Below are 23071 nucleotides of genomic sequence, written 5' to 3'. Positions count from 1 at the left end.
GTGTATGCATGTATATATAAAAAAAAAAAAAAGATATATATATATATATATATATATATATATATATATATATATATATACACACATATATATATATATGTGTGTGTGTGTGTGTGTGTGTATATATATATATATATATATATATATATATATATATATATATATATATATATATATATATATACACATATACTAGCTGTACCCGGCCACGTGTTGCTGGGGCTCAGTCTGGTTAAATGGAAAAGAAAGAAAAGAGAAAGTGCATGTTTCTAATATGTTTAATTTTACAATGCTTGTGGGTATACAATATTTTTTGTTGTTCCATTGTCTGTCCAGATATAGAGATTGTCTGGTTTGCTGACTCTAGAACACGCAACATTTAATTGTCCATGTGAGAAGCAATCCGTGTGTAGACCTAAACCGCACAATTCTAAAGATTGGCCCTGAGCTTTGTTGATGGTGATTGCAAACGCCAATCGAATTGGGAATTGCAATCTCTTAAATTGAAATGTCATATCTGTTGGAATCATAGGAATGTGAGGAATGAGGACATCTTCACCTTTGAAAGGTCCTGTCAAGATTGTTGCTTCTATGATGTTGCTCATTAATTTTTTTACTGCAAGCCGCGTGCCGTTGCAAAGCTTTGGCCGGTTGTTATTTCGCAACATGATAATTGGCACGCCGATTTTCAATTGCAGTACATGCGGTGGCATCCCTGGCAGATCGATTGAATTCAAAAATTCTGTTGGATAATTAACCGCTTCATCTGCTTCCACAACAGTGTCAATGGACTTGTATGTGACTGCCTCGCTTTGAATGTTAGACTGAATAATATTGTTAAGTTCGTAGACATCTTTGTTCTTGGCCGCAAGAATAGCTCATTCAGTCAGCCAGTCGTGATTCTTATAATTGGTTTGAATATTGGGAAATACTTTTTCAACCAATTCTTCTTTTGAAAAAAAAATGAAAAGATATTCCCTTTTGCTGCGGTGAACTGTCCAATAAATAATCCACAAACCAAAAGACAGCTAGTTCACCCAGGCTAACACTGTGCTGAAAAGCAAATAAACTGTCTGTGCAATCCAGTAATAAAAGTTCTGTTAAAATCCAGAATTTAATGAAAAGAATAAAATAAAACAAAATAAGAACAAAAATAATAAAAATTAAGTCCCTTGTCCAACGATAAGTGCTTTTGAATAGTTCTTCTTCAGATCGTATAATCAAACGGGACATTCATCTGTATATATAAGGCAGTCAAAATTATTCACCCAATGAGAATATCAACCCCAAGGTTCCAGCCAATCCATATTTGGATTTCTCCATCTAATATGCATAAACCGGGTTAACAATCCCATTTTCTAAATGGATGCCTCAAACAGCTTGTTAATGTTCAGTACTAATGAAATATGCAAAGTAGGTGATGTTAGTAACCAATAGCACTTCCATAATACAGATGAAGCAGCTAGCTTTCATGCATACTTAGAAGCATGCCTCACACTAATGTACTGGAGTCAAAATATACAAAATAGGTGAACTAAACAGCCGATAGTGGCTTCCAAAAAGCAGCAAAAGACAAATCTGCTAGCCTTCATGTATTCTTATTGAAAAACTTGCCAAATAATGCCAAAAGCAGTTCTTTACATATTTTTAATATTCAATAGAGGAAAAATGGCACAAACAATAAATGGATGATCTAAATAGCCAATAGTGGCTTCCAAGGAGCAGCAAAAAACAAATCTGCTGACTTTCATAAATTCCTATTATGAAACTTCTTTTCTTTAATCTAATTAACCCAAAATCAGTTTTTCACATATCTCTGATGTGCAGTGACGGGGATGACAAAAAAATGATATATATAGTAGTATGCATCGCTATCAATACAAAATAGACGATGTCATTACTAAAATTTCATTTCTCAAGACAGGAATATAGCAGGACAATTTCTAAGTGACAATAAATGTCAGGGTTCCATGTCTTGCATGGCCACATTTGTACCTCGATAAATTCACATGGTGACTGCCTATAAGTTTTTCCTGAAAAGAGTATAGGTATGTTATTTCACTCTAGCAATGTATGCAAATTTCAGACTTCATTTCATCCATCCAAAGTCACTATATATAAGTTTCTGACTTCATCCCATCCAGTCACGATCAATAGGGAACTTTTACTAGAATTCCACCATCTCTGTTCAAATGTTTATCATATTGTCCAGTTTTGCTCTGATGAAGCCAGAGCAGGAAAGATATGGGCATATTAAACTACAAATAGCATATGTCGACAGCATCAAATCTTCTAATCTTGACACTAACATAATCAAACTTAATCAAACTTCCATTAGAATATAAATGCTCTTATAAAGCAAAATAATAGTATGTTATTTCACTATAGCAATGTATGCAAATTTCAGACTTCATTCCATCCATCCAAGATCAATATGTATAAAGTTCTGACTTCATTCCATCCATTCAAGATCAATAGGAAATTTTACTAAGATTCCACCATGTCTCTTCAGATATTTATCATTTATCACTTATGATCTCGTTAGCTCATGGTCAATCTGCGTTTCTTCAGGACAGGTTTCAACGGTGTAACACTATGATCAGTGTCAGTCAGTATGATAGGCAGATCGAGTGAATTAAAAAATTCTGTTGGATAATTAACCTCTTCATCTGCTTCCACAACAGTGTCGACGGACGTGTATGTGACTGCCTCGCTTTGAATGTTAGACTGAATAATATTAAGTTCATAGACATCTTTATTCTTGGCCGCAAGAATAGCTCAGTCAGTCAGCCAATCGTGATTCTTATAATTGGTTTGAATATTGGGAAATACTTTTTCAACCAGTTCTTCTTTTGACGTCACTAAATTGCAGAAGTTATGAGGCAATGAAATTCGTCCTGAGGTCAGATCAACCGGCACCTTTCCGTTCCCAATTTCCAGCAATCGATGTGAGAATATCTCAGCTGATCGATCGTTTTGCAGCTGGGCAAGCATATTTGTTGTTAATTTTAACGTCTTTATGTGTCGCCACAAAGTAGAGTATTTCAGGCAAGCATTTATTTCGTCCGCTGGTGTCGATCGAGGAGAAAGAACCAGATCTGAAGCTGCAGAATGCAATCGCCATGCTCACAACCGTGCATCCTCAAGTCTGGCTGCACGTCGCTCTGCTGCCTCCTCAGCACGTATTTGAGCCATTCTTTGTCTGTTTCACTCGTTGGCTGATGCCCGTTCTTCCTCAGTTTGATTTGCAATTACTTGTCACATTGTTCCCGCTCCGTGAGTACGACGACCTAAGTTTGATCTTCTGCGAGGCATTATTTGGATGAACTAAAGCAGATTGATTGCACTGAAAAAGAAGTAAGAAAGTTATAACAAAAATATATAAAATTGCATATTTGTATACAAATATATAGAATCCATATATGTATATAAAAACACGCGCGTATTCGAATGCAATGTGTGACATCTATATAATAGTAGGTATATAAAAACCTGCATGTATTCGAATGTACCATTGTGTGAAAATTTTAAAGCAATCGGTGAAGAACTTTCGGAGATTTAAGATTTTGAACAAATGAACATTTACATTTTTATTTATATAGATGGATATGTTGTATTTGTTAAGGTTGCAATATAGTTACACACAGACATCTGGCTGTTGGAATACATTCTCTGTACTGTTGCATGACAGAACTGGCTGATATGTTTCTGAAACACTGAATATCTGTGTATCTGTCATGGCTTAGTGGTACATCACTTTGTGTATGGTGTGCAGGATCCTTGGTTTGAGCCTTGCAAGAACTGTTTATTTTCTTGCTGGGCAGAACAGGGCCTGTTGGATACAGAGTGATTACGGCATCTTAAAGCAGTTGTAAGCAGGCTTCTGTGGGTTTGCGCGGAGCTAAGGACTGCCTACACAGGTTAAGCAATTTAGAAGCTGAGTGCATGAAAACATAACCAGAGGTTAGCAGTGCTTACCATCATGCAAACCTGTGCAAACCTGCTTGCAACTGCTTTAAAGTACCTTACTCACTCTGTATCCAACGGGCTGTGTTCTGCCCAGCAACAAAATAAACAGCTCCTGCAAGTCTCAAAACCAGGACCCTGCACACCATACACAAAGTGATTTACCACTAAACCATGGCAGATATGCATAATCATGATGTTTTCACATAAATATCATCCAGCCCAGGTATACAACACTACAGGGAACGTATTCCACCATGTAGATGTATTTGTGTGTGCATATATATTCACCTTTAAATGGATATAACATATTTATATATGTAAATATAGGTATAGAAATATATATATATATATATATATATATATATATACATATATATATATATATATATATTACACACACACTCACACACACACACACACACACACACATATATATATATATATATATATATATATATATATATATATATATATATATAAGCCAATACATACATATATACATAGATACGCATCCATCCATAGATATATATGTATACATCCACATGTCCACATATATACAGCACTAGGAATGCATATATGTCAGCATATATATGGCTCACCTTTCAAAGGGAGAAATCCATGTGTCCAAAAGCTGGAAGGCCAAACGTATGTTTTCAATATTGCACAATCTTGCAATACATGCATCGAATGTGCAATGAGCGAATGTCACTATGCATTCGCTCATTGCAGATTAGGCAATTTGGTTGCGGATGGCACTATAGTGGGGAAGGAGAATATTTGCCTATCTCCATTGTAGTGCAAACTAGGAGTTAGTATATCACAGTAGGGGGGTTGTGGGGGGGCCATCCCCCCAGATGGGGGTGCAGGGGGCGTGCCTCCCTGCATTATGATATGCATTCCAACTTGCAGTTCGAGAGTCAGCAAAGGTGCCTTTAGAACTGCTGTGTTTTGAACTGTGGTGCAGTAAGAAATGACTAGTTTGTCCTTTCAGTTTGCAGAAAGGGCCATTTGAAGAAATGTTTGTCTCCCTGTCAAAGGTGAACACATATATATCAATATAGGTATATATGGACATATATCTGTAGATGGAACTGGGAACATAACCACAACATATATGTCCACATGCACCATTGAGAGACCCAAACAACATACATCTAGCATGGATAGGTATCCCCCCTACAGCCAAACATGTCTGGCCTGCAATACAACGCCAACCTTAGCAGAACCCATAAGCAGGACCCTACATGACAAGGGCAGTACATGTTAATAGTACTCCATCCCACCTGTAAGATGTCAGGCTGGCATTACTAACATATCATGCAGTACAGTCAAGTGACATATCATGCTTGGGGGTACCTCCTGGGCAGGTGCAGCAAGTAGCTGGGATCCCTCATATGATCCATTAGGCCTACACCTGACAATGGATTCACCAATGTTGGCAAGGACGACAACAAATCCACCATGTCAGCTGGGAACTACCATCCAGTAGCCTGATGACCCTGGTCTGCAGGGACATGGAACATATCAACAATGAACCCATGGCCAATGGCAATGGTAATCTTAACACATGGGACCCCGCCAATGTTGGACTTGTCAAAGGCAGAGAATACAACCTGAACATGGTATGCCTCCTTTACCCAATCATGACAGGTGTAGATAAGGGTTAGGAGGTGCACAATTCCTATGTAGATCATAGCAGGCTTTTGTTTACCATCCCACATGTAGGAATGTGTGTAGTTGTTAAGGGATCTATCTCCATTCACAGAATATGTTTCCACCAACATTGCTTGGCAAATGCCAACATTCCACAGGTGCCATCTCATGGACATACAGTCCTTCACAGATCATAGATGTGTTAATGCCCTTCTCCACACTGTAGAGGTGTGCAGCACTACTGGGGTTGCTATAACTCACTGGGTGTGGCTGTTGTGGACACAACCGCCATTACTGCAGTTAGTGTTGCATCTATACCCCCACATTGCTGTCTGTAATACTGTACAGTGTATGTAATCAGGTTGTTAGTGGTTGTTTACAACATTCACAGTAGTTGAGCACCTCACACCCTCCTAAGGGTAGGGCTATGCCACTGGCATTGGCACACACATGTCACTTAGGTGAGGATCACAGTAGAGTGGGGAAAAGGACATACATTCTGCTGTTAGCATGTTCAATGTCATCCACATTGTAGACTGCATATATAGCACTGTGTGGTTGTGCCTATCCTGTCTTGGTGGGATTACATGTGCAACAGATGTGTTACCTGCACGGGGACATATCTTTATGTGTACAGTCTTGTACTTGTACTGCATCCAAACTAAAGGCTCTGTGTGTTGTACCCATCCATGGCATGTGTACCACCCACTACACTTACTGGTGTCCACTGCAGAAGGACTGCTGACACCACTACACCCATCAGCAATGTGGCACATGGACAAACACATCACAATCAGAATAGATACTGGTGACAACAATACAAGATTGTTAATTACAGCTATGATACATCATGGCTGCACAGCTACACTTTCCAAGATATTAGCATTTCACTTTACTGCTGACAACATGCTACACATCATTCCATTGCTACACTGTTGTACAGTCACCCTGTGCATCAGCACCATGTTAGCCTGTCCCTGCATCGATGTTACAGATGTCAGGGAGTGGCACAGTTATCATCATATGCACAGGGTGTGTTGTGGGTTTGCCAGAGGCCTAGGCTGAGCCATACAATTGACATGTGTGTGTGTGTGTGTGTGTGTGTGTGTGTGTGTGTGTGTGTGTGTGTGTGTGTGTGTGTGTGTGTGTGTGTGTGTGTGTGTGTGTGTGTGTGTGTGTGTGTGTGTGTGTGTGTGTGTGTGTGTGTGTGTGTGTGTGTGAGGGAGCTGAGTACTGTTACGGGCCACTGGTGATGTGTGTGCAGGTATGTGGTTGCCCTAGGTTTGTTGTTTATGTGCGTGTGTCTGCATGCACACAGTTCCCCAATCTGGCTGCCCTATACAGGGAATTGTGAGACAGCTGCAGGCTGTACCTGACAGGGTTTAAAGTTCACCATCTCCTGCCACGGACATGGGACCTGCACCTTTTAGGGGTGCTACAGGCAGTATCAGGTACAAAGCCAGATCGAGTACTGTCCCCCGAGTTTGACAGATGTCCACTGGATCCAGGTCCCGCCTGGAACTGGTTAGGGCCACATGCACATGGTCTACTATGACGGTCTGTGGACAGCACCCCCAGAGTGCTGGGGCTGGTACTGCCACTACGGTAGTGGCTGTGACTGGTGGGATGTCCGCAGCAACCTCCAGCTACTGGTGTTGCTGGCATATGTCAACGCGGCCATCACAACCGTCCCGCCTTGTCCTGATGCATGGACATGACATTGTGGATGAGATCCAATGTCTCACCCCAATGTCTATCCATGACCTCGGTGTAATTATGGATGGCATCTGCTAGGTCACAGATGCTGTCAGTTACAGAGGTATGATGAGCCCTCTGTGCCCTTAGACCCTGCCTGGTGTACCATTCCATTTCTGCCTGTGCCTCCATGACAGTCTGGAACATGTGTGTGGTTGAAATAGATGTGGCACATCTGCCAGGGGCATGATGACCAGCAGTGCTCCGATGAGCATCCCTGAACATCTGCCTATGTCATACCCCACCATATAGCTGGCTATGGCTGTTGTGTCCTAACAGATGTGCCATAGATACCACACTGTCCTGGCCAATGCCAACTGTAGACTGTCCCTCAGCTAAGGCCAATGATGATGGGGCATGCAGAGGCAGTGTGACTGTGTGCATGGATGCGGTGGATCCATGTGGGTTGTTAATTGGTGGCCCAGTGGCATCCCCTGAAGACCCTTCCTGTGCTTCAACACACCTATCCTCATGGTCACTGTCTGTATCAGTGACATCAGATTCCCTGCGGAGGGGACCTAGCCCCACCTCGCCACCTGTAAGGGGAAAACAGGGAACAGACTGTAAGACCTGTAGGTCACCGCTAAACAGTACATATACACACACACACACACACACACACACACACACACACACACACACACACACACACACACACACACACACACACACACACACACACACACACACACACACACACACACACACACACACACACATACATGTGTGCAGACATGGCCACACACACACACACACACACACACACACACACACACACACACACATACACACATGTAGTTGACATACATGGCAACCCATAGACTCCACCAGATGCAATGTTTCTTTAATTACTTGTTTAAAGTTTTAATTACATTGTGATGTCATTGCACTGATTGTATTTAAATGGTCTGATTTTAAAACAAAATGTTTCCGAAGAAGTTCCGAAATTAAAGGAATGAAAGCACTAAATCTGACTCTTGTTCTTATTTGAGCTTTGAACACACAGTGGTGAAATAATTTGTCTGTTTAGTGGTTCAGTTTATTTCCTCGCTATTTTAAGAAGTGTATATTATTTAGGGCATGACTTAATGCCACCTCTGTCCATCAGAGACTTATGTGTTGGGCCAAGGGTGAATTTTTGATTTCTCATTCAGTAATCCAGATTGTGCTTGAAAGCTCTGCTTCACATGGATGGGGGGTGTATTTCAGAGCATAGTAGTAAGGAAGTAAGCAAAGAAGGGAGGGTAAGGAAGTATAAGGAATGAAAAGGTACTTGTTCACATTTATGGATATAGTTTATACTGCTTTTGATCAAGAACAGAGCTAGATTTTAGCTAGAAAGCCTTTCAGAGTGGTTTTGAAAGACAGGAGGAAGGGTATAGACCTGATGCATACAGGTAAGTAGCTCCAGGCCCTAGCAACTTTGTATGAGTACAGACAATGCCCAACAAATTTGCTAGGTTTTGTAGATAGACAGGAATTTTTGGTCACTGGTTTGCACTGACTGACTGGGGACATAATTGTGTTAAAAAGTTTTTTAGTGCTGGATAGGCAGATGGGTGCTGGATTATTAGTTAACATTTTGTAATATTATTACATTATTAGTGTAGCAGTTAATTTTATTTTTACAAAAGAAAACTGCATTTCAGTTTTATGCAAGTTCAAATGTTAATATAATAAAAATGCTATTATTTTGGTTATATTTTGTGTTGCTTAATATTTTGTCTGTTCTTCAATGTGCATTTTGAATGTTGGTATCCCAAAATTCTATTTGGGTGGGAAGCATTACATAATTATGTATGCAAATTTTAAGTTAATTAGTATCCCTATATTTGGCCAGTTGTATCTATGTTTCATAGGCTTTTGTCCAGATTTTTGATGATTCCAGGCTGAGAGGTATGTTGCTAGGCTCAGAGAATAAGGTTATTTGTTATTGCAGTTTTTATGGTTGGACCACTTTATACAGTCACATTTAGCCACATAAGGAGTCCAGGAAGTGGAAGACAAGACTCTAAGGTGTTAACAGACTTTATATCTGCATATGGATGTGGTATACAAGATACAGAACTCCTTGCTGTTCTTGAATCTATGCAGTTAGTTTGTGGGAAATGGGTAATACATGATGGTGCCATTTTAGTACATCTGAGTGCTCATTTCCAAGTCAAATAAAATCTGAAAATGACCATGGATGGAAAGAGACCATTTTTAGGCTGTGAGGGATGTTGGCCTTGACAAATATTACACCACTATTTTTTTTAGCATTATCACCTTATTGCCACTATCAAGCCTGTTTTTGTGATCTACATGCCAAACCTCATATATATCAGGTGTCTGGATATAATTTTTTCAACAGATCTCCATTATTATTATTATTATTATTATTATTATTACTATTATTATTATTATTATTATAAATATTATTATTATTGTTATTTTTATCATTGTTAATATTATCAATGCCTTGCTCTGTGCTTTTATTAAACCACTAATATTATTTGATTTTTGTCTGAAAATATCATAGCAATTAATATATATATATATATATATATATATATATATATATATAAAAAATATATATATATATATATATATATATATATATATATATATATATAAATCCATTTTATTAGAAATAACTCTTTCAGGAGTGTTTTCAGAAAATCTGTAAATTACTGAATGTTAATTTAAAAATATACTCATTTTAAAAGGGCATGACATTTATAATGTTATTCAGTTAGTTAACTAGCAAATTAGTTAGGTTAATATTTTATATATGCATAGTCAAGTGAAAATGCAATGTGGGCAAGTTGCTTGTTATTGTTTTGACTGTGATGGTTGTTATTTTAGTTATTAATTATTTTTAATTATATTTATGTACTGTCTAAAACAATGCAGAAACAACATTATCTTGCCCCAGCAAAGTTTAGAATAATAACAAATGGAAATTATAACAAAATCATGAAGTTTGTAAAGAATAATTTGTCTATGCTAAGTACGAAGGCAGCTGAGGAGCTAATGTTTAGAAAATTATGCATGTTGGAGTGTTATTCTCTCACAAAGTGATAATATTATGTTATTTAGTAGTGAATGTACACCCCTGTCAGCTGTTGGTTTTGGGGTTTCCTCAGTTTTTCAGTCTGTGATTTATTTTCTGATATCCATTTTAAGGAATTCAGGATTGGGGAAGACCATGAGTCTATTCCTGCAAAAGGGGTGAGGGATCAAGAAGAAGAATTCTTAGCCACTGTTTCTGTAGTGTTGTCAAATTTTTTAAGAATGAACTTGGTTCTTTTTCTCTTCCCCTTGGCCCGGATTTGATCAACATTGCCAGAAAATTTAACTAATTTTTGTGCAATAACTGGTCTAATGGTAGCATAGTGTCTTGCAGTCCTTTGTAATTTTTTAAATTTAAGTTCCTTAAGTTACTTATCTAGGGCCAATAAATCTTTAGATAAATTAGAAAGATGTTCCTGGAAGGAATTATAAGTTTGAAATTGTCTCACCTCTTCACAAAGTTTAGATTACTCTGTCATTGATTTATCCACTGTTCTCTCATAAAAGGACAATCAAATCTTCACAAAGCTCATAGCTCATGTTGGGTCTGATACCATTCAGCCATCAATTTTTCATCTGTTCGTTTGCTTTGCTTCTCACCACTTGTAACAACCTCCCTGGTCAAAATGGAACACAAAAAAGGTCACATTCAACAACTCTGAAATAGAACACATATCGCAATACCTCAGTATTCAGAGATTGTGCTAAGGCTAAGTGGCTAAGAGGCTAAGTGGCTAAAATCGAGGCGTTTATATCACGTTATCAAAAGATGAAAATAGGGAACACTGTTTCATCGAACCTAAAATATCTAAACCACATAATATTAAACATTCAGAATAGCGAATTTTGTTCCTTGGGAAAAAAAATTTGCTGTTCTGAAACACATACACACAACACAAACACACCTAAAAAACATCAATACACACACATACACATAATCCTACAGCTAACACTACACTAAACTATACATACACTACTATCTGTCCACTTACCTTAACCAAAACCCTAACCCTAAGGTCCGTCACTATCACACACTCACCTAACCCGCGCCCTAACCCTAACTAACTTAACCTGCTCCTAACCCTAACTCACCTAACCTGCGCCCTAATCCTAACAACCACACAACTGCACACTTACCTCAACCTGACCCATACATTTCCACCACAGCACTGAAAATAGCGAAGCCACAGAACCAGCCAACCAAATTCTTTCCCTCAGAAAGAATTCTGTGTTCTGCAGCTTCGCTATTTTTAGCGTTCACTCGAAACAGGTCAATATTAGAACATTCGAAGTTTTAAAACTTCGATGTTCTGACACAGACCCAAAATTGAGTGATGGCCTGGTTAAATTCAAAATTCCTTTCCAACTTAATTACCCCACGGTTTATGCAAAAATCTTTTACAACTAAAATCTAAATACATGTAAATAGTTGCATAAATGCACCTGTCCCCCTCCAAAATTAATACAATATCACATTTAAAAATAAACTGCTATCATAGAACCCAAATATAAACAGGCTCTACAATTAAAATAAAATGAATTGCATGAAAGAATACATCTATGTCCTGAGATGCCAAAAATGCTCATGGTAAACTAAACAGGGACTGTGTACACTGATCAAATCAATCAAAGTCAGGTGAAGGGTAACCACAAAGCCCTCCTTAACTATGATGGAAACTTAAGAAATAAGACCCAACAATGCACAGAATGATAATACATACCTGGATCCAGAGGGCATAGCTAATCCACTAGTAGTCAAATTTATCTGAAATTTCACCACCTCTCCCCTCCAATATTCCCAGATTGCATATCTGCATCTATACTTCCTATCAACGTTCCCAAGAAAAAATCCTGAAAGCAATATCCAAGGCCAAGAAGACTACTTTTATAGGTTAGGTAACATACCAGGCTGCCCACTGGCTAGTATGAAGCAGGGCTTGTTAGAGCCCCTACAGAGACTTTTCAATAGTAGCCACCAAACAGACTTTGTGCCTGATGAATGGAGGACATTATCAGTCATTCCCTTGTACAAGTAAAGATGTCAGTGGACACAGGGTAATTATAGATCTATAAGCTTGATCAGTCTCATCTGCAAGGTCATAGAAATGAGTATTATGAAGTTAATAAATAAGGGCATAGATAACCTACAAACCCTTGGTATCAGCTAAACCTCCTCCAAGAAACCTGTCACTAATGGCACACCACAGGTTCAGTCCTTGGACAACTTCTGTTTAATGTTTACTTCTGGGAAATCAAAGGATATGGTAAGGGTTAGCAGATAACTGTAAACTTTCTTCTTTTTTTTAATTTCTCCAAGTCTTTTGGGTTTCTAATACCATGACTGGAATGGACCCCATTCCTAAGTCGGAGTATGATTAAAGTTCATGAAATTAGTATTGTTTTAGTCTTTGATGCCAGCTAGAAGTGCTCTTTGCAGCACCCAAAATGTGCCCAGTAATGACTTCATCTGCAATTTGTATGGGGTTACATGTATAGGTAACATATGTAAATATGACTGTAGGTTCTTTTTTATAAGACCCATTGCTCTTAGTACTATTGCCAAAGGACACTAACATCTTCCAAGAGGATGTTTCCCAAACAAAAAGCTTGTGTCAAAACCATGGTCTAAAGCTACATACCAGCAAATGAATAATAACACCCTTTATCAAGCCTGACTTCCCTTGTAACTATTACATTGAAAACATAACTCTGAAAGTTAATACCTTAGTCAGGGATCTGGGAACCTCTGCTGAGCTTTCCTTTGACTACTACATATCCACTATTCTAAAGAAGTCCTCTTTCTATGCATAAATTATATCCAAGGGTATGGTGTCCAGATCCAGGGGTGTAATATTTACACTGTACTCAACTCACCTCAGGTTGATCATTGAGTATAATGTTCATTTCAGTCTTTATCTGCCCAAACACTTGTTACATCTGGAACAACTTTCTTAGTAAAAAAAAAAAATCAAGAGCTTAAACCAGAAAAACTATATAGACCATCTGAAAGCCTTATATCTCTCTCTTTTCAGAATTGTATTGGCTTTTAAGAGGTGGCCTCTATCTTATCTATAAAGCATTAACAGTTCCTACTGTCTCAGATCTGTTGCGTATTCATAAGTCCATTGGTAGCATTAAGATCCACTCAAGGCATCCCAATCTATTTTGCAACATAAATAGGGCATGTGGGAGGGATAAGTATGTATCACAGAGGATACCACTGGAGCCATCTTCCACTACACATTAGGCATATTCACCTCCAGTTTAGCATCCAGTTTGTCCTTCATGGATTGGGATGCTTAGATGAATGGCTATTATAGTTGTAGTTACACGCACAAATGTATTTCACTAGTCTCATATACTGACCTAATTCATGTACGCAGACTCTTGTACAGCAGATCCCACACATGGGGTTAGACCTCTTTCCCATTAACTAATACATATACTGTCTAAGCAGTTACATAACAGTGAAGAAAAGGGTAAACTCTGGGTTGGCTGAATTAATGTGTAGTTTTTTTTTGTTTGTTTGTTTGTTTGTTTTTTGCAGTGTCAGGATGTTAACAAAGCATACTTAAACAAATGTTGCACTCCCAAAAGGCCTTAATATTGTGTACAAAGGTTGTAACAGCCAGTTTCTCATTTTCTATGTCTGGAAATGTGGTAGCTTTTTTTTTTTTTTTTTTTTTTTTTTTTTTGCATGAACTTGAGGAGTTGGTTGAAGATAATTTTTGCCAGGATCATTCATGGAATTAAAAGTAGGGTGTTTGATCTAAGGTCTAAAACTGAAATTTTAGGAAGTACTTTGTTTTTGTTGATTTTCAAATGGAAGGGATTTCTGAGATTTAAGGAAGTTATCTGCAAAATTTCATGTATCAGAAGTGTAGGTTCTCTATACAGGATTGTGAACCAAGTATTTTTTCATTATACATACATCTGCATACTGCATGTACTTATACTGGTAATGCTGATGATTACTAGTTCACACATCAGCATGTCTTTGAAATTTGAAAGAAAGTCAGAGGCATGAGTGAAAACCCACATAAACATTGGAAGATCATGGAGATGTTATACAGAAGACATTTCATCTGGTAATTGACGCACAGTACCACTCATTGTGACACTGTGAAGTAAGAAAAAAAAACAGTCAAAATATATAAATACAATTATTAAACAAATATCTACTAAAATATCAAAAATAATTTTTTTTTGTTTTGTTGAATATTATAATAATACCTATTTTTAATTACTTGTATAAAATTGTTATGATATTTCTCTTATATGTTAAAACAATAAACCTGTTTTGAAAAAAAATAACTTTTTAACACAATTAAATGAAATAATGTCAAACACAATTTATTGATAATTTCACATTTATCTGTGACACAGTTTTTCTGAATGCCAAATCTTTTTACATGTTATTTTAAAAGTAGTAAACATGCATCCTTACCATTACTTTATATCATCCAGATTCATGTAATATTGGATGAACAGACCAAGGAAGATATGCCTCTATGAATTTATTGTCCATTAGTTTTGTCTAGCCTTACATAGTCATCTAAAAGTGATATACCACCATAATTTGGGATGAAGATCCCAACAAATATTTGGATTGCCTTTTTCCTGGCATTTGTTAACTGGATTTTTGCTGAAATGTTCAGCATTAAGCTGCTCATAGGAAACCTCAAATTTGTCCTTAAATTCAAAGCAAAAGGAAGGCTACCATGTACAAGAAATGTTTTGTTGTGGGTACTATGCGATTAGGACATAATGATGTAGTGATACACATAATAAAACATAAATGTACCCAAAAATTGGATAGATCAAAGATATCTAGGGCAAAGACATTGCATATGCTGATCCTTCCATATATAAACATCCAAGAACCCCCCCCCCCAACCCCTGCTCCATGATTATAATGTAATACTGTGGCTTTATGGTATAGCCTAAAGGAATTGCATTTGAAAATATTAGCGAGAAAGTGGTGCTTTCCATTGATAAGCTTGCGGAAATAAGATGGTAAGAGAAACAGCTCTTGCATTTCTTTTACAACTTGATGGTTTTCTGCAAAAAAACATATTAGGAACATATTATGGCAAGGCTGGCCATCAACAGAATGCCATTATATTGCATTTGCGTGATGACAGGAGATAATAGACATATCTAATATGTCATTTAAGTGCTTGTTGCATTACATGTCTCCTGCTTTGCATGTGATGATTATTGGTGGTCATTTATAACATCTGAGGAAAGAAAATAAAAGAAAGAAAGAAAAAGAAAACAAATAAGTAACATGTGCTTGTTATATAAATTACAGTATGTGGTTGCTCTATCTTATCTAAGTTGTTGGCATGTTAAAAGTCTTCATAGTATTTAATGCTTATTTTATTATTTTATGTTAGAGTCATCAATAACAGAACATATTTAATTTTTTTGAATGACCGATAATGTTAAATATACAGCAAGAGTTTCAAAGTATAGGAATAGCCAGACATATATTATGGGGGCAACATTTTGCTCAACACAGGACCAGGAAATACCCCCAACATTACTCAGGTAAATTAAACTACAAGGGTATATGTTAGCCAGCAAATTTAATAACCTGGGGTAAGATTCAAAAAGGGTATTTTGTGATCTGTATGATTTGTTTGTAGTAAAAACCTAACACTACATCCTTCCATGAAACTAAGATGTGTCAGAATAACACTTTCATGAACCACAATGAACCATGTTACTGAACACCAATACAATTCATGCCATCCAGCTAAATAAACTGTTGGCCACAATTTACAATTCCATTGCCTGTACAGCAGGATGCTCAATCTGAGCCATGAAGCAGCATTAAGTATAATCATGGACTATCAAATCTCAAAGGTATGTGGAGCAAGATGCTATAGTGATGGGTTGTGCAACATGACATTGCTGTGCAACACCGTATACAGTCTACAGAGGAGAACATTAACAATCATGCCCCCCTGCAGCAAGCCCTGGCACTGCAGTACACAGTACACACAAATGCAGACACATGCACTGGTATAATATCTGATGCAGCCATCACACTAGCTGTGTTTGGCAATAGTAGAAAAGTTTTGTACTTAACACAGGGCACAGCTTTTCAAGATATAAATGAATACAAATATACATGCATGTACAGTGATACAGAAATACTCTTGAATCACATTTCGTATGAGGGAGTACCAGCCTTTGACTGATGGTAATTCTGCTCAAGATCTGTGTGCCTTACACACCTATAATATGCAGTAGTGGTCACAGTACCAATGGTATGTAGAGAAGTGAACAAAAGCAGACTCTGCACCTTTACAAAAGTGCATTAAAACTCTAAAATGTACCCAGGCAACAGACATCATGCTGTACTGTGTGTATCTACAGGATGTCTGCAGGTATTAGATTATTTGTTTAATCATTTTGCTAAAAAATAAAGAAACCCATGGCTTTTGAATTCCCCATGATGCCAATCTGAAATTCCTTTCAAACTCAAATGGGTTTGCTGCATAATTCACCACAATATAATATCTTTCTCTATGTCCAGACCAGCTATACCACTCAACACTTCCCTTAAAATACTGACAAATGTCATCTTTTAAAACAATGGATTTCTGTTTTTTAACCCATCTGAAACATTATTAATTAATCATGCCTAAGGATACAGTATCCCATTTCCTTATAGTTTATTAATTTACTGTTTACTCAGTTTAATTTGATGAATACATTGAGATACATATAAGTTTGATTGATAACTGTTGAACTGTTAATTATTTAACCTCACATGTTCATTTTAATGCACTGAAAACTGTTGTACTTATACTTATTTTTCTACATATATGACTATCATATGATGTCTTTGTATTCTAACTGGCAATATATTTTGTCATGACTAATATTACCAGCCTGCCATTTTGCTTATGCTGAATGTACTACACCATTAGGTCTATGCATGCTGCTCTAAATCTGTTCATATATGTCTGCCTACTTACTAAAACTATAACATATTTTTATATTGTAAACATTTGTAGTTTTGCCTATTAGAGTGCAGGTGGTAGCTGAGTTGGGTACATTCTGGATCAGTTCAAAGCCCCAGTCAACAAATAATAAAATAAGTTAAAAAAAGTTGATATTTATACAACATACCCCCACCCCATAGTGCACATAATTATTGAGCTTCCCACATACTGATGCAAACATAAAAATATGTACACTTTACATGGTCTATACGTTCTGTAATGCTGTGTGCCTTTCTGTTTTCTGCTCACGAATGGTGTCCAAAAATTCCTAGACAGACTCTGCTGTGCATCTCAACAATAGTGGAACATATCCATGATATAAATTATATATTTCTTACAAGTCCAGATTTATATATGCATTTTATATTTCTAGCAATCCAATTAATGTCTTTTAATATAATAATTATAGTATAAGCGGTGCATCATTATTTCCACACCTAGAAAATAATAAGAAAAAAGGCAACTCTAGTTCTCTCGTGTGGGGCATCTGCTTAGATGATTTATGTTTAGCTCTGAATACCTAATACAGGATACTTTCAAATGTTAGAGGACAATTTCCTCGGTTTACATAGCCAGCTTTAGGCACCAGCAAACCCTGTGGTCACTGGTGCCCCCAACCACAGCAAGTTAACTTATCTTGGTATTTTGTAACATGTCTGTCAAACCAAGTGGTTTTTAACTCTTATTCATATCTCCTTTTAAATGCAAATATCTCTGGTTATTGTAACAGTCTTTTGTCAAGTAACAGGGTTAACAATTCCATTAAATATTTTACCATTGACATAGTGCCCCTGGCTTAGTTAAATCCTACTGATGGACATTCTGTCCACTAAAACTAACACCATAGCCATTTCTAGGTACCTGCAAAACAAATAGCAGTGGGTGAGGGGCTTATTCATCCTTGACAATGTGGGGGCCCCACAAATCTGCTACTGTCTGGAAAAATGAGGAGGAAAAAAGTGTATTAATTTTCTGATTATGCTGTTTAACCTGAACTGGGCTGCAATATGACCCTGTTAGGATAAATTTGATAATGAACATGAGCAAGGTAAGTACTAGAGAAATCAGTAGACCAGAGTGACTGATCTTGGTGCATACCTTGGATTTTATGAAGAGCTAATCTTTCAATTTTCAGGGATGTTTTTTTCTTTAAGGCAGTTTTATAAATACTGGCAGAACACCAGATGCTATAACTCTCAACTTTTTTGCTCAAGAATTTTGACCAAAAGCAAATATAATAGTGACTCAAAATCAAGGAACACATTTTAAATATTATTCTAATTCACTTACAGGAAGCTGCTGTGATGCAGCGGTAGCATTGTTGCCTCACAGCAAGAGGTTATCCCATTTGAATCTTGGCTGGAGTGCCTTCTGTGTGGATTCTGCATGTCCTCTCCACGGTTGAGTGGCATTCGAAATACATGCGTAAATGGGCGTGCCTTCATTGATGGTTGGGCATCGAGCTGGGACCTTGGCACCGTAAAAATCTACTGCCAATCATTAGCAGACCGAAGTTCCGCTGTGATGACCCCTAACCGGGAAAAGCTGAAAGAAGAACAAACAAACTCTAATTCACTTACAGAGTTAATAGAATAACACACTTTACATCAACATGCATGTTTTTGATAATAGGAGGTAGTAAATGCTCATCTCTAGATTTATTGACTATCTGTAATCCTGAATGATTTACCATGAAATCAAACTTTTTATAAGGGACAGAGCAAAATTATGAGGCAAAATCACGGACGGTCTGTGAAATCAGGGACAGTAACAGGTATGCATTACTCCTCAATGAGGTAAATAAAAGTGACTTACCCCTGCTTTTGTCTGACCATTGCTACAAACAGTTACTAACCTAGTGTGACAGTACCAGTGCTGTACAATGCATTGCTATTTGCAAAAACTAGTATTGCTATGCTTATATCTGTGCATCACCCAGTAATGTTGAGAGACATACATTACTCTTCTAGGTATCAGTAAAAAATGTAGTTAACAGGTAATTATATTTCAAAAGTTAGGCATAAAATATATTACAGAACATTCAGACGCTAAGATCTTCTAGGAGTCTGATGGAACCCACACCACAGACTGTATAAATGGGTTTTGATATGGAGTAAGTGGTGGCCTCTGCTCTCATCCATATCCATTCTACAACCAGCTCCACTCAGATGTGTGTAAAGAAGGTTGCTGTAGGTTGTGTTGGAGGCAGGGTATTGTGTGGTCATTTCTTCTTTAATTTTCATCACAATCAAAGTGTAGAGGTGTGCACAGGAGGTCACTATAGCTTGTGTTTGGGCTAGTAATAGAATTGTCAATGTTTCTTTTACTTTTCTCACAAACCTCAGAGGTATACAAATAAGTTTATTATGGTTTGTTTAGGGGCAGTATACTGTCTGGGAGCAGCAAAGTGGAATACATTACTGTAATCATTTTTTCACTTTCTTCACAGTCACACATCAGGTGCATATAAAGTGGCTGCCTTTGGAGTTAGGGGTGAGGAGACTTGCTATGTAGATGCATGACAGCAGTAACTTGACAAACATGATTTAGGCCATTTGAACCTCTGCTTTCATCCCAATATAACATCAAAGGGATGCACAGGCAGTGATTGTCTTTTTTGGGGGGGGGGTTAAGGAGGCAGGCTCTGCAAAATGAAAGCATATATAAGGGAAATAAATCATTTGACCTTAGCACTTACTGTTTAATTGTTATACCAAGTTCAAATATTGGAAATAAAATACCATTTTGTGTGTGTGTGTGTGTGTGTGTGTGTGTGTGTGTGTGTGTGTGTGTGTGTGTGTATGTATATATATATATATATATATATATATATATATATATATATATATATATATATATATGTGTGCATGTGTGTGTGTGTATTAAACTTTATTGAATGAAAAAATGGCAATGTTCAAAAACTGTGAGAATGAATGCCAAAAAAAGATGCATTACTGAGCAGTAATTATAGGACTTAAAAGTATAAACAGCTTCATGCATTTAATTTAGATGAGTGTGATTTCTCAATTTTTCTTGTCATTGTTTTCATGTAGAAAAAAAGAAAGTTATTACTTTTAATCTATCTTCTCCTGACTATAGACATGGTAGTGTTTATCTTCCAGATGTTAAATGCAAAGCAGCATTAACTGCATTATATAATAGTTAAGAATATTTTCTTTATACTGATTTGACACGATAACAGAATATCATTCTCTAAACCAAATTAACTCGTTTTTAAAAATGGATAATTTAATCGATTACTTGTTTTTGCAGAGTAATATATTAGAATCATTGAAATTATGGTATATTATTCATAAGGAAGCCATTTGCCTCAGTGGCTTACTTGTTGCCGTCTGTTATTTATTTGTTGCAACAGAAAACACAACTATGTTAATCCTGCAAAGCCGCATTTAGACAAGATTATATATGACTCTAGCACTTGTATAAATGCAGGTTCTTTAGAGCATGAGTAAAGAAAACCAACTTTTTCTTAAGACTGTTCTTTTTACCTAATGACCCAATAAATTATAGACTGTCACTTCATGCTTGCCATGTATCAGCACTCAGTGGGATGTTGGCAAAGTCTTTTTGCTGAGAGACCATAATTTTCTTCAGCCTTGAGAAAGAGTCAGCAGTTAATACACCCTCTTAGAGTACAATTAAATTAAATTACTGGAGATAAGTCTCATTCTCTTCACTCTCAATTTCTTAAATAGCCTAATATGTTACATAACACTTAGAACATGCTGTGTACATCTCCTGCTTGAAATAGCTTTAAAAGAAAACATTTTTTTTCTTCTTTCCTTCTTGTGCATGATTTTTCACAACAGTGTTACACTTAAAATGCTGCCTTCGTGCATATATTTAAAAAAGTCATCTAGATCACTAAATTAGTATAAATGTAAGTTTAGAAAGAGCAGGATGTGAATTAGAGACCCAGTTCTAATACTTAAGTCAAGATTTTTTAGTCTGTCAAAAGGGTGTTACGTTGTTGGGCCAAGCTTGCATAAATGCTGATTTACTAGCCAGTATCATTCTTGCTAATATTATCTGTAAAGGGAACTGTCCTAAACAATCATTGCAGTATGGCCTGTTTCTGTATCTAACACTTCATTATGTAATCTGGGGTTTGAATTCCTCAGTCCCACTTGTGTGCATTGTAAATTGTTACCAAGTCACTTAGGTTGCTCATTGTTTCCTTGTTACCCTGAAAGAACTCAAGGGACTTCAATCTGTTTTTCAATATCAAAAGAATGTTTTGGAGAAAAAGGTATGCAAATATGTAACAGGTCTGACAGAACAGAATCTGTTGATGCTCTATACGAGCGACAAAGGTTACGTCTCAGTCGCCTGTGTGATACTAAGAGGAGGGACAAGGCTTTGAGATTATCTGCATAGTTTTTATGATTTAGGGCCTTGATATTTTAGTGAGAGCATGTCACAGACATTCCAGTTGTGACAAGTGCTTGAACAGGTGCATACCAATAGGGCTTTATACTCAATGACTGGCCTAATGAGTGCCAGTGAATGATTAAATCCATGCAGCTGGACACAATTCCTTTAGATACTAATAAAGCAATTGAAAAAGACTTCCTTACAACAGTGGATAAATAGTAATCAAAGCACAGCAGGCTTTTGACAGAAGTTCTGAGATCCCTAACTACTTGCTTAATTTTCAGAGATGTGTTGTCAATGTGGTAGTTACAAAGGGAGGCAGGCTTTACTAAGGATGATGTTGTACAATTATTGGCATTTATTTTTAGTCCATGGTATTAACGCCAGCTGTTTGTTAAAAACAGGCACTCTTGGAAGATCTGGATGACCTCTGGGGAGTTTATGATGGCACCAAGTTGGCAATCATCTGCAGACTTGGTCAGCCAGAAACCACTAACAGTAACAGTGACCTCCAAGATGTAAATGTGAAAGAAGAGTGACTCAAGGACTGAATCATGGGGTACACCACTAATGACAGGTCTTTTGGTGGTGATAGAGCCATGCACCCTAACTTTCTTTTCTCTTTTTGGGCCAGTCTGCTATCCAATGAGTTACATGTAGACTGACATTTAGCTAGGACAGTTTATCTATGATACTTGAGTCTGGGAAGTTGTTTAACTCCTTTGCAAGGTCTAGATATGCATTCTGCTTTGTTTTGACCTCGTCCATTTCTTCAATAAAAATTATTTTTCAAGATGTTGACCAAGTTAAGTAGGCAGAATCTACTCCTGATAAATCTGAATTGAGCTGGTTTGAATGTCTGCAGCTTAGCTATATCCGTATTTAATAATTATGTAATGATACTTTCCATAGCCTTACAAATGAGACTGGTCAGGCTTATGGGTGCATAAGTACCTGTGTCCACTGAAGTCCCAACATTGCACAAGGGAAGGACTGTTGTTGTCCTCCATTCATGCAGCATCAAACCGGTTTTGAGGCTGATATTGAATAGCTTCTGTAGGAGATAAACTCACATATCTGTGTTTTGGAATGCAGTGTTCAATCACTTTACCAAACCAGTCCAATATACTGGATCAGTATTTGTGCTCTGTGTTAACTTCCAATGTAAAACAATGCATTAAAGTGATATTACTTGGTATTATATTCAGATTACATCTTCTTTAGAA

The sequence above is a fragment of the Protopterus annectens genome, chromosome 5.part0, assembly GCF_019279795.1.
Source record: "Protopterus annectens isolate FY-2018-M chromosome 5.part0, PAN1.0, whole genome shotgun sequence".
In the NCBI taxonomy this organism is placed as follows: Eukaryota; Metazoa; Chordata; order Ceratodontiformes; family Protopteridae; genus Protopterus; species Protopterus annectens.
This window is presented reverse-complemented; position numbering follows the sequence as displayed.